At 42.6% G+C, this 14,165-nt stretch overlaps 1 protein-coding gene across 7 annotated transcripts in view; it reads right to left on the bottom strand.

Annotated features, from left to right (window-relative positions):
• FUT10 (fucosyltransferase 10) overlaps nucleotides 1-14,165 on the bottom strand; it is a 178,443-nt gene that overhangs the window by 116,710 nt on the left and 47,568 nt on the right. The gene's annotated exons all lie outside the window — the stretch shown is intronic.

Here is a 14,165-nt window from a genome sequence, read left to right as displayed (position 1 = left end):
AGACTGGCTTACAGAGGGGCACAGGGGAAATGTCTTAACTGATAAATTGTCACCAACTGCTGACTTAGAATGTGTGCATTTGTTATATGTAAACTTCACCTTTCAAGAGTTGACTTCTAAAAGAAGAGTGAGATCTTCCATCACCCAAAAGATTCAGGACAGACTGAGGCAACATCTTTTAGGGATGCTCTTGGAGGGATCCCTGAGGCTTGGGGAACGTCAAAGATCTATGGTCACTCCCAGCTCTACGGGAGCATCACATTACACTGGTCCCCATATAAAATAAATTCAAAATTCACTCAGACCTTGTGCAGTCCTTGATTACAGGAAATTGTACAGATTCCTTCTCTGGAAATATCGAAAGAAAAGCATAGCTACTGTTCTCCCATTCTACGTTGTGTTGTTGTTATAACTATAAGCTCATCGAAAGACTAGAAGACCAGAGGTACAATAGAAAGGGAGGTGGGGTAGATTTCAGTGCCTCTAATAATGCACTAGAGCAGCCCAACACAAACAGCTTTTAGTACAGAGATAATCCCAGCTGTGGGAACCTAATCTAACAAAAACGTGTGAAGTGGCTTTTGTTCAGGAGGTGGTCTCCATTCTGACCTTGAGGCCCTATTTACTTACTTTGAGGAAACATCTGAGAGTTGGCTAGATACTAGGGGATGGAGGAAAAGACTTCCAGGATGAAAGGATGGGGTACCTGAGAGGGGAACAGAGGATTCAAACCGATGCCCTTCAGTGAATCGTTAAGTGACCCTACCCTTCAAGGGAAACAGACCTTGAGTATTTGATTTTTTAGGATGTTAACCGTACCCTGATGCAAGGAAACCATCACTTTTCAGTTCTCTGCCTCTTCCTTGATTCTAATACTACCCAGAGAACTGGTAGGCACTGAAAATAATTGGCATCTGAGGCTGGAACGGATGGAATCTGCTTTGTTGCTAGGCAGTCCGGCGATAGCTGTGATCCTGCAGCACCCACAGGAGGGGAGGTTCTGCATGCTGGTGGTGACTGTGGGAGAAGAAAGCAGTCCAGCCTTTAAAAGGCCCGTGGGGAAGCTTCCATGGACTTGCACTGGAAATTTCTCAAGTGAAAAGCCAGAAGTCTCCCACTTGTTACGTATCTGGTGAGGGCTAAGACTCATGGGCCTCGGGCATGTGCCTGCGTGTAAATTTCCATGTGCCAAATGTCTGCGGGTTCCTGTTAGCCAGGAAAGCGGCTCTTTGCACTGCGCCGACAGAGCCAAACATCTTCCCAGAATTAGTTCCCAACTGGGAAATGGAAAGTTATTGGGTTGACTCTCCCATCTGCTGGTACGTAATGAAGTCCAGTCCATAGATGAGATCCTGGCCCAGGGAAACATCAGAGCCAATTCCCTCCTCTGCAACTGTCGAGCTGAACTGGCATGCAGGGGCCCCAGAGCAGTGCCATCTGCCCAGCCAGACCCTTCAGACCAGCCACCTGTTACTGATGACCACCCTGAACAGCCATTTCACTCAGGTTTCCTACCACACTGTCAGGTCCCCTCCATCTAATAATGAGCAGTGGATAGCGGCCGGGTGTTCTGGTCCAGGCCATTCAGATACCACGCCTTGAAAATGAATCCTCCCCCAGGAACTCGGAGCTAGTGCTCAGGAAAAATAGTGGCACCGCAGAGATATCTTTGAGCTTGCAGAAAAGGAGTGAGAGGATTAGAATTGGTGAACGACGTTATGAGGAAAATAGCACATTCACTGATCCAAGGTACATAAGAAAATTAAGATAGAATAACACAAAATCAGGATGAAGGAGACAGACGGGGAAACGCTGAAGTAGTTTTAATCTAGAGCTCAGCTGGAATGAGGCCAAAATGAACCACGGAGCAGTATTTCTACCAATCTGCTCCCTAGCAGATGTGCTGAAGAGGAGGTGCTGGTTTCCACTTTACTGAATGGCTCCATCTCGAATGAAAAACTGCCTAGTACCATTAGTTAATTAGAAAAGGAATCTTTAGAAAAATCTTCATTTGGGGTTTAGAACAACAACATGCCAAACTAAGAGGGGGTAATCTGGAAGACCATTTCAGGACCAGCTCTAAATAAAGCACATGTGAATCTCACTGAGCAGCATCAGAGAGTTTTTTTTTGTTTTTTTGCTGTACGCGGGCCTCTCACCACTGCGGCCCCTCCCGTTGCGGAGCACAAGCTCCGGACGCACAGGCCCAGCGCCCACGGCCCACGGGCCCAGCCGCTCCGCAGCATGCGGGATCTTCCCGGACCGGGGCACGAACCCATGTCCCCTGCATCGGCAGGCAGACTCCCAACCACTGCGCCACCAGGGAAGCCCATCAGACAGTTTTGAAACTCAAAACTCTTAACTGTACTTGCCAAGCATTCACCATTCACAGCTCAGAACAGGCATGTGACCACTACCAACCAATTCTGGTTGAACACCAAGTCACACCTCCTCGTGGACATTATACAGGCCACTCAAACCACTTTGACAGAGTTAACATATGAGCAATGATTAAATAACAATGCACCATATTTAAAACCCATCCTTACTAACTACACATTTTCATTGTCTTTAAGTCTAAAGACCTGGGACAGTAAAGCCCTCAATAGCAGTGAAACTCTCGACCTTCGAAATCAACATCACCAAGCTACTTTTTTGAAGAAGTCCTCAAAATATCTTCAAAGACATAAATACAGAGCCAAGGAAAGCAAAAGCGAAGCCCTGGGAATAAATAGTGAACCAGTGAGAAGCTAAAAAGGCCTCAAAAACACTCAGCAATGACTATACCATTGGAACTGCAATTCGATCCAGTCAATTCACTCTTCAACCTCAGAGCCATGCAAGGCAAGACAGAAAATACTGGCCATGTCATTCACAGGCCTAAGTGTCCATCGCAATGGGAAAAAAAGACCCACATCAAGCCACAACACCATGAATTTTTAGAAAACTGGTTATTTACAAAGGAATGGGAAGCAAAATACTACCAGATACAAAGAGGTATATATACAAAGAGGTATATATAAAGGTGAACCCAATTCCAGCTACCGGTATTCTTAGTTAGTACTTATGGTGCCTTTCCTTCAAAGACCGAAAGCTGTACCAGAATCAGAAATCTAAGGCCCCTTCATTAAATTAGCCTGTGTGACTGACTGGTCACAAAGTTCACTTACAAAGGAAGAAGAATCAGAATGACATCGGACTTCTGGAACCCAATGGAGCAAATCTTTCAAAATTCTGAAGGAGGATAAACTTGCCTTATACTCTTCTTAGGAAACAGTTAGAAGGGGCTGCAGCCACTCAAGGAAGTAAGTCAAGAAAGCGGGGGAAATAGACCCAGGAAATAAGGCATCCAACACAAAGCAGCAAAGAAAAAGAAAAAAAAACCCTCAGGATATTTGAAATTCCAGGATGAGAATATTCAGCAGAATTAGCAAGTAACAAGTCTAAACTGAGCGGGAGGGGTGTGCAAACAAATGTTCCCTGGAGGAGAAATAAAATGAATAGATTATCTAATACATCAGACCACTTATTTTTTAAACTTTATGTACCTAAAATTTATTTGTTTTATATACACAAAAATTCTACCTACATAGATAGGCATTTCATATATCGGATGGAAAGCTGTTAAAATAAAATTAATGATAATGAATTAATAAAAACTACGTAATTTTTTAAAGGCAATCATTAGCTCTAAGTTAAAAAGTATCAAAAAAGGAAATGTAAGATGATATATTGTTTAGAAATTGTTTAAAATAATTAAGAGGACAAGGAGGAATGTAGGGATAATCAAACACAAATAAGAGAAGATTTGATGCTTGTTGAAACTGGGTAAAAAGTACCAAGATGAAAACTTAAAATTCTAACAATTATATAGTAAACAATGATTTCTGATGTCATTAAAAATAAACCAAATAACTGTCTCAAGAAATACAAGTATGCACATACTATTTAGATATATGAACACAAATTCCAGGAAAGCTACAGGAAACAGGATAGGAGAGAGGGAAAGAGAACTTTTTTCATTTAAGAAAAAACCTTTTAGAAGATGTGGTACATATATACAATGGAATATTTACTCAGCCATAAAAAAAGAATGAAATAATGCCATTTGCAGCAACATGGATGGACCTAGAGATTGTCATACTGAGTGAAGTAAGTCAGACAGAGAAAGACAAATATGATATCACTTATAATGTGGAACCTAAAAAGAAGGTAAACCTTTTTAGGAACCTAAAACGAACTTATCTACAAAACAGAAATAGAGTTACAGATGTAGAAAACAAACTTATGGTTACCAGGGGGTCGGGGGGGGGGGGTAATAAATTGGGTGATTGGGACTGACACATACACACTACTATATATAAAATAGAAAACTAATAAGGACTTACTGTGTAGCAAAGGGAACTCTACTCAATACTCTGCAATGGCCTAAATGGGAAAAGAATCTAAAAAAGAGTGGATATATGTATATGTATAACTGATTCACTTTGCTGTCCACCTGAAACTAACACAACAGTGTAAATCAAATATACTCCAATAAAATTTTTTAAAAAAACCTTTTAATACCATTTCATTTTTTAAATTGCTTATGCATTACTTTCGTAAAATTTAACAAAATTCTTTATCCTCATAAGATATTTCTTGTTATGACTGTATATAATTTCAATGTCTTTTTCCCTTTATTTATTTAATGAAACGAAAAGAATTAAGGGGTGACATTGAACATAAAAAAGCATAACTGGAAATGATAAGAATTCAATGGCCGGTTCCATTACGAGGTTTGACTGTATATACTGCCCTCTGGTGTCATGTCAAGGGAAAGCATCTCAAATTTTATAAACTATAAATTTACTTAAACCTTCAAATGTCACATGCTCTCTTTCTCTTGGATCGTCTCTCCTCTCCATGTAGTAATTCTCCTACTTCTAGGACCCAAAAATCAGGTTTGGACTATTCGTTTTATGGTCTGGCTTCATTATGGATTCAAAAGGTTTTGATGGGAGGGTCTTGGAACCTGATCATGATTAATGGGAAGTGTTCTGAGTTCTTAATAACTGTTTATTCAGTTGGGGAAAAGAATGCATTTGCTTGCCATTTCTTCAATCCCTTGAAGGTATATTCCTACAGAATCAAATACAGTGCTGGACAGAAGTCCAACATGTAGATGCTCCAAAAAGATTGAGCGAGCCTGGCAAGTGACTGATTTCAGAACTCATTTTGCTATTTGTGGGCAGTCAGGAGGGATGAAGGGTCACATAGGAAAGTGGTCATTGTTGTCATTAATAACTGCTTAAACTAAATATTTAAGGAATATGGACAAGGCAACACGGACAATATAATCTAAATCATTCCTGGGGAGAAAATGGAGAGATTAAATGACAGAAGGTTCCCCTTGACACCCTCCATCCCCTCCCAAGAGAAAAAACAAAATCAAAAAACACCCGCTTTTCACCACACTTTTGTAATGAAAAGAATGCATTTTCTTCCTAAGCTTTATTAACTATTAGATAAAATCACACATCTCTCTCTGCCAAAAAGCTGACACACGTTCAGTTCCAAGATGTGTTCAACTGCTCTTCGATAAGGGGGGAGCCCTGTGCTGTCCCCCGCCCACCACCCTAACTTCAACAATTTTCCTTTTCCAGAATGGTTGCTCCTCCTCCTGTCCCACCCTTGCTTTGCTGATCACAAAGAGATGCATTTGGACCTGCGTGTTCAAATCATGCTGTGTCAACAGCTACAACAGCGTGGGCTGAGTTCTCTGGAGAAGCATTCCCTTGCAGGGCTTCACACAAATCTTCCTCCTCCAACAGTTCTAGTCAAGGTCGGAAATTCTTTAACTAGCTCAAGGTCATTCTAATGTTGGCTCTTGATCTATGAGCAGAGATCCTATTTCCTACATCCGTATTCCCTTGATTAACACTTTGGCCAAGAAAACAGTACAGTGAGTTTGTATCCATCCATATAAAACCAGGATGATAATTCCTGCAACGTTTGACCCTCATAAACATGCACACAGACCTTGGACATTTCAGATCCTGAGTCTCTGTTTGGAGATTATAAACTGTCGGTTACACAGATGTAGAGAATGGACATGAGGATGTAGGAAATAGGAGGGGATATGGGGATATGTGTATACATATAGCTGATTCACTTTGTTATACAGCAGAAACTAACACAACATTGTAAGGCAATTATACTCCAATAAAGATGTTAAAAATTAATTAATTAATTAATTTTAAAAAAACTCTCAGGGACTTCCCTGGTGGCACAGTGGTTAAGAATCTGCCTGCCAATTCAGGGGACACGGGTTTGAGCCCTGGTCCGGGAAGATGCCATGTGCCGCGGAGCAACTAAGCCTGTGCACCACAACTACTGAGCCTGCGCTCTAGAGCCCACGAGCCACAACTACTGAAGCCCGTGCGCCACGACTACTGAGCCTGTGCTCTAGAGCCCATGTGCCACAACTACTGAAGCCCGCGCGCCTAGAGCCCGCGCGCCTAGAGCCCACGTGCCGCAACAACAGAAGCCACTGCAATGAGAAGCCCGCACACCACAAAGAACAGTAGCCCCCGCTCACCGCAACTAGAGAAAGCCCACGCACAGCAACAAAGACCCAACATAGCCAAAAATAAATAAATTTATAATAATAATAAAACAAATTGGCAGTTAAATTGCAATTTTGGGGGGGTTCTTTTTTCTTTTTCTTCTTCCAGATTTAATGAGACACAATTGACATACCGCACTGTATAAGTTTACAGCATAATGATTTGACTTACATACATCATGAAATAATTACCACTAGTTTAGTGAACCTCCATCATCTTATAGAGATTAAATTGCAATATTTTATATTTATGGTACACTTGCTTTCCCAAGAGCCAACAAGTCCGTAAACAGGGATAATAATTTCTCGTGTCAATGTTGAATCTACCAACATGGGACAAAACTGAATAGGGCCTGTTTCTCTTTAGGCATAATAAGTTTAAAAAGGCCATTGCCAAAATCTTTCAGAAGTTACCAGAATATCTAAGAAAGAGCATGGGTTTTTGAGCCAAGGGAGTCAGGGCTAGAAGCTCAGTTTAGCCACACGAATATGTCTTGGAGCATACTATTATACACTCCGAGTCACAGCACCCTCATCATTCAAGTGAGGATAATACTGACCTTCCAGGACTACTTTGGGCCTGTAAGGCAGAGGGTACCTGAGAAATACTAGTTTCCTCCCCTTCCTCTTCTCCTGTCCCAGCACCCCGAACTCCCTCCACCCTCCCAACCCCTCATCAGTCCCGTCCCCCATGCAAGGGGTAGAACTCCCACCATGTGTCATTAGCTCCCAAACAAAGCTGTGGCTGGCAAGAAGAGAGCGGCTCCTCCCCTTTCTTTACATCTCCATCTGCATCATACGGCTTCTCGGTTTATTGGGGCAGGAATCTTTCCAACCCTAGAGAGGCCTCCTGAGAAGCAATAAGCCACAAACTTGACCACCTCACATCTAAGCAGCCCCCTTCACTTCTGCCCCCCCGGGCTCCTCTACCAAACTCCAGCTACAAGCTTCTCCCTCTGGTTCCCTTTCTCTTCTAGATAATCTGTTCTTTTGCTTCTCAGTTTTCACTTGTGTGTTCTCCCCTCCTTTTCCCCTCACTCCTGATTAAACAGCCTGACAAACTGCATTTTCTAACCTAAAAGACAAACCAGAGGCCTCTCCTCTGGCAGCTCTCTGCTGCCCCCTCTTGTCACAAAACGGAACTGGTCGCCACTCCGGCCGCAAAAATCTCATTTCAAGCTTCAGGAACACTCAGCATTTACTGAGCGCCTACTGTGTGCCAGGCACTATGGCAAGTATTGTAAATACAATAGTGAGCAAAACCAGAAACACCCCTGTTCTCATGGAGCTTACAGTATACAGTGGAAAAGTCAGGCATTAATCAACTGATCACATAAGTAAACGTAAGGCCAGAACTCTAACGTGTTACGAAATGCTAAGAGAGCCTATAATAGAGAGGTCAGAGAGGTCAAGGAGGGCTTCATGGAGGCAGTGACCCAGGCTGAGACTGAAAGACGAGTGGAATAAACAAATGAAGAGGGAGGAGATACATGGGGGGGGGGGAGGCAGCACGTGTTCTAAGGTCTATGGGAGGAGGGAACAATAGGAACTACAAGGGACCACCCACAGGAAAATCAGTGCATCCAGAGGAAGCAGGAGAGTGCAACTGGGTGAGCTGGAGGCCACAGTGGTGGCCCAGTTATGGTGGATTAGAGTAAAGCTGTAAAGGTAGAGCCTGAGAAAATGAAGAGATTAGAAAAAACATTTAGAAACTATATGCTGCATTTAGGAAATACAATCAAAAGAATTTTATGATGGACTGGATACCCATGGAGGGTAATGGGGAGGAGGGCGCCAAGGATGACCCCTACTTTCCTGACCTGCATAAATGGACGCACACTGCAGCCATTACCTGAGTTTCGAGGTGACTTTGTGACCCATGAAATGCATACAAGCAGACATCAGTTATTCAGATACGGAGGCAGAAGAGGGGTCTGGAGTGAAGACTTAAGCGTGGGTGTTGTCTGCTTTTGGGCCGCAGCCCCTGCCCAGGAGGAGACGGCCCAGGGCAGTCGTTCTAAACTACTGCGCAGGACCCCCAGGGGGTATGCGAATTTTCTGGGGGTAGGGAGATGGGGGCGGCTATCTCACAGTGACTGGGGATTGCTACTGCCATTCACAGGAGGGGACCCAGGGTGCCAGACACTTTGCAAAACGCAGTGCAGTTCACAGAGAAGAAATGTCTCATGCCCCACATGCCACGGAGGTTAAAAACCTGTTTTTAATTATCTGAGCCTGGAATCTAACTTTATCTACCATATAAACACCAAAGCTTGTATTTCTTGCCTCGTTTCAAGTTACACTGAATTTTCCAGGAATGTAGGAACCATGTAAATTAAGGGAAGAGCGGACTACTGTTTGGTATTTACCCAGACCTACTCACCATTTCAGAAAATCGCATCACCGTCTGAGGTAACTGAGTGCCAGTTCAACACCTCTCTGTCTGTCTACAAGGTAGAGTCTCCGTAAACAACACCCACATTCACAACCAATGATTCTACACAGAGGCACAGCACTTAGCACTTAGCTACATCATCATGAGTTCATATGGCCAAGCACACACATACTGAAATGCCTATTACATATAAACTACTTTTCTTTATATTACAGAGAAAGCATGATATTTTTTAAATTACATATTGTTATAAGAAGCAGGCATTTAGGCTGATGGGATTGGAGACCACCAGCCAAGGGAGAAAGTTTAGAGTAAGAAACAGAGAGGAACGTGGATGAGTCTTGATGGCCAACATCCAACAGCCAGCTACAAAAGGGTCTTGCGAGGGCAGAGGGCAGACAAAGAAGAAGAAAAAACAGAAATGCTGGGTTGGAAAAGCATAGGAAAGAGGATATTTCAGGAAGGAAGACCTAGATACCGATGTCAAATATTGCTGAGAAGTCAAGTACGTTGAGGACTAGAAAATGCCTCCAATTCAGTTAGGAATCTGGAGGATCTGACAACAGGGATGTCACTGATAATTTAGCAAGAGCTGTTTCAGTGGAAAGGTGGGGCTGGAGCAGAGAACTGAGAAGCAAGTAAGAGGTAGAGTGAGAAGATGGAGGTGATTAGGATATGCTTCTTGGAGAATTTAGGTTGTACAGGGAGAACGATAAAAGGTGATAAAAGGTGAGTAGGGGATTGTGTTTTTGTTTAAGGGAATGATTTGCCTACATGTATTTGCTAACATGACCTTTGTTTCCCTAGTGGAAAATGATGACATGGGCTCCCTCTACTCAGGGGAGCTTAGGTTGGCTAGAGTGGGCAAGAGAGGAAGGGGAAGAAGGTGGGACCGCGGGCTGCACCTGGAGCTGGGGCCTGAGTTCAGACTGGTCCCCCTCTCACAATATGCAACATTTTAAAGAGCCCATAAAATTCACCTATTGGAGTTTATGAAATTAAGTTCAACTCTGTAAGTTTTGAATTAATCCTTCACATTCAAGCTTCCTATAAGCAGGAGAACAGGTAAGGAAAGAGCAGGTAAGAAAGGAGGTCATTAATAATGAAATTCACTGACTCATTAAACTAATCAATAATCTTAAGCATGTGGTTTAAGATTTCATGAAATTTAGGAACGCTATGTCTCAATTTAAAAGTTTGGGGCTTCCCTGGTGGCGCAGTGGTTGAGAATCTGCCTGCTAATGCAGGGGACACGGGTTCGAGCCCTGGTCTGGGAGGATCCCACATGCCGCGGAGCAACTATGCCCGTGAGCCACAACTACTGAGCCTGCGTGTCTGGAGCCTGTGCTCCACAAGAGAGGCCGCGATAGTGAGAGGCCCGTGCACCACGATGAAGAGTGGGCCCCGCTTGCCACAGCTAGAGAAAGCCCTCGCACAGAAACGAAGACCCAACACAGCAAAAATAAATTAATTAATTAAAAGTTGTGGTTTTTTAAATTTATTTATTTAATTTATTTATTTTTGGCTGCATTGGGTCTTTGTTGCTGCATGCGGGCTTTCTCCCCCTGCGGCGAGCGGGGGCAGTGCAACGGGCTTCTCACTGCAGTGGCTTCTCTTGTTGCAGAGCGCGGGGTCTAGGTGCACGGGCTCAGTAGTTGTGGCTCACGGGCTCAGTAGTTGTGGCTCACGGGCTCAGTAGTTGTGGCTCGCGGGCTCTAGAGCACAGGCTCAGTAGTTGTGGCTCACGGGCATAGTTGCTCCGCGGCATGTGGGATCTTCCCGGACCAGGGCTCAAACCTGTGTCCCCTGCACTTGCAGGCGGATTCTCAACCACTACGCCACCAGGGAAGCCCAAAAGTTTTTTTTTAAACACTATCTATAAGCATTTCCCAACTTCAGATACAATGTGTCCCTGGAGATCGCATCTTTTTTTAAAATTTATTTTATTGAAGTGTAGTTGATTTACAAGGTTGTGTTAATTTCTGCTGCACAGCAAAGTGATTCAGATATATATATATATATATATATATATATATATATATATTCTTTTTCATATTCTTTTCCATTATGGTTTATCACAGGATATTGAATATAGTTCCCTGTGCTATTCAGTAGGACCTTGTTGCTTATCCATTCTATATCATTTTCTATATAACACTTTGCATCTGCTAACCCCAAACTCCCAATCCATCCCTCTCCTGCCCCCTCCTTGGCAACCACAAGTCTGTTCTCTATGTCTGTGAGTCTGTTTCTTTTTCATAGATAACTTCATTTGTGTCATATTTTAGATTCCACATATAAGTGATATCATATGGTATTTGTCTTTCTTGTTCTGATTTACTTCGCTTAGTATGGTAATCTCTAGGTCCATCCATGTTGCTGCAAATGGCATTATTTCATTCTTTCTTATGGCTGAGTAGTATTCCATTGTGTATATATATGACATTCTCTTTATCCATTCCTCTGTCGATAGACATTCAGGTTGTTTCCATGTCTTGGCTACTATGAATAGTGCTGCTATGAACACTGGGGTGCATGTTGAAGGTCACTTCTTAAAGGGATTGCAGATATAAGGTGAACTCCAATCACACAGGAAGCACTGCCAACGTCTGTGGACAGTATTGAATTGAATGAGCATTGAATGTGAAGTAGTGAAAAATAGGGACTGTGTCTATTCCATTTTGGTGCTAAATTATTTTTAGAAAAGTTCAACCACTGGCTACAAGGCTTACAGTGATCTTGTCTAAAGAGCTTTAGAGACCTTGGGAAAGAAAGCACAGCAAGGATGCAAAGAAGCTGTAGGAAAGGCAATTAATTGTACATGATCAGGCTGCAAAATTTGCTCACACACTGCAATTCAGACACGGAGGAGGAAATGGAGTGCTTCTCCTGTATGACTCATCCATTTTTGCTCCTAAATCCCCATCCACTGGGCATAAGGGAAAAGCAATGGATTCAGTCCAATCTAATGGAGAACCTTAAAACAATCCTCCTAGGTACTATACATTCTCTCCAGGTAAAAAGGTCTGTCAGCCTTCTCAGATCCTACCTCCCTCTCTACCTCCTCTCCATGGCCATGTCTGCCAGGGGAAAAGAGTCCTGGAACCTGTGTGGTGTCCTCTGATTTCTCTGAGCTTGAAGTGGACATCCTGCTGCTTTGACAGCTGACGTCGGCACCTGGTGTAACTCGTGATCTGGTCTCCTGAGAAGCCCTGCCAGGGCTGGGGATGCCCTGCTGATGACACAGCCCCCCCTTACTGCTCTCTGGGGACACACCTCTCTGAGGATAAGCACATCATTTATGGTACAATTAGGACACTTTTAAACAGAAGGCACTGACTGGAGAGGATGCTGGCACTGCAGTTGAAAACAGGACTGTCCCGGGCAAACTGAGGCGTCCAGTCACACTGCACCTGAGTCTCTGCTACACACTCTACCGGGCATTAGCCAGGTATCCACCCACAGCCTTTGCTGGTGGGCACTTCCCCATTAGGAGACATACAACACAAGAACACAGATGGCCCCTGCCTGGCCGGGCTGCTCTGACCAATGAACCATCACTGGACCCCACAAAAACCTGCCTGTCTTTGTGGTTTCTTCACCTGATCAAGATATTTCTAAAGGCTCCTCTTCACAATCTGAGCCCGAGGCAAGATTTGGGGTTGATAAGGACAAATGTAAACCTGCCTCCACCTTCCTCCTCTTCTCTGTCTTGGGTCTTTTCCCCCCAACACCTAGGACCAGAGAGGATGAGCTTTCTCCCTTCCTTATACCAAGGAGCAGCGAGGCGTGTGACCAAGCTGTCACAGCTGGAAGAATGATCTCAACAGGAGAAACCTATGAGCCGAGTACTCTAGTCTTAGTTCCTGTTATGCTAAAGTGGGAGCTAAAGTAATTTAGAAAATCCCTTCAGGAGAACAGTCTGACTTTAGAAGGCTGTTATTATCTTACAGAAAATATCTTATCATGAAATTCAATGCTGAATACGAATTTCAAGCTTTCCTTCTGTAACAGTCCTATCTTCCCCCCAAACAGAGAGAGGATGTGGATCAGCAAGAAAGACAGTAACCTACTCAGAAGGAAAGAAATCTTCTTTACCCAAAAAATCATCTCTATTAGTTTAGTTTTTAAATCTATTACAATCCTATTATCAGCACTCTTTATATTAGGTCACCTAAATATAAATATGATAACAATCTTAAATGTGTATACACTTATCAACAGACTGTCAAACTACATGAGGCAAAAACTGATAGAAACGCAAGGAGAAATAGACAAATCCGCTACTAGAGGTGGAGACTTCAGCACCCCTCTATCGGAAATGGACAGATCCAGCAGGCAGAAAATCGGTAAAGACATAGTTGAATTCAACAGTCAACTGGATATAATGGAGGTCTATACACAACTTCATCCAACAACAACAAAATACACACTCTTCTCAAGCTCACATGGAATATTCATCAAGAAAGACTAAATTCTGGCCATAAAACATACCTTAACAAATTTAAAAGAATAGAAATTATACAATATCTGCTCTCAGACAATGATGGAATTAAACTGGAAATCAAACACAGAAAAATAACTGGAAAATCCCCAAATATGTGCAGATTAAACATCACACGTCTAAGTAACATGTGAGTCAAAGAAGAAACCTTAAAATTAAGAAAAAATTAAACTACATGAAAATGAAAAGACAACTTACCAAAATTTGTGGGATACAGAGAAGGCAGTGCTTAGAGGTAAATTTACAACATTAAATGTATATAATAGAAAAGAAGAAACATCTAAAATCAATAACGTTGTCTCCACCTTAGGAAAGTACAAAAAAGAAGAGCAGATTAGATCCAAAGTAAGCAGAAACAAAGAAATAATAAAAATTAGAGCAGAAATCAATGAACTTGAAACCACAAAATCAAATGAGAAAAATCAATCTTTGAAAAGATCAATAACACCAAGAAACTCTAGCCAGGCTAAAAAAAATGAGAGGACACAAATTAGTAATATCAGAAATGAAAAGGGGGACATCACCGCAGATCCCATGGACATCAAAAGGATAATAAAGGAATACTATGAACATAAACATTATGGTAACTCTCAGGTTATATTAATAATTCTACGTCATTATTTACTGAGCGTCTACCATGCCCCAGGCAACACAATGTG

This window comes from Delphinus delphis, chromosome 21 (assembly GCF_949987515.2).
Source record: "Delphinus delphis chromosome 21, mDelDel1.2, whole genome shotgun sequence".
Classification (NCBI taxonomy): domain Eukaryota; kingdom Metazoa; phylum Chordata; class Mammalia; order Artiodactyla; family Delphinidae; genus Delphinus; species Delphinus delphis.
The sequence above is the reverse complement of the archived record's forward strand: the minus strand, read 5'-3'. Positions and strand labels throughout refer to the sequence as shown.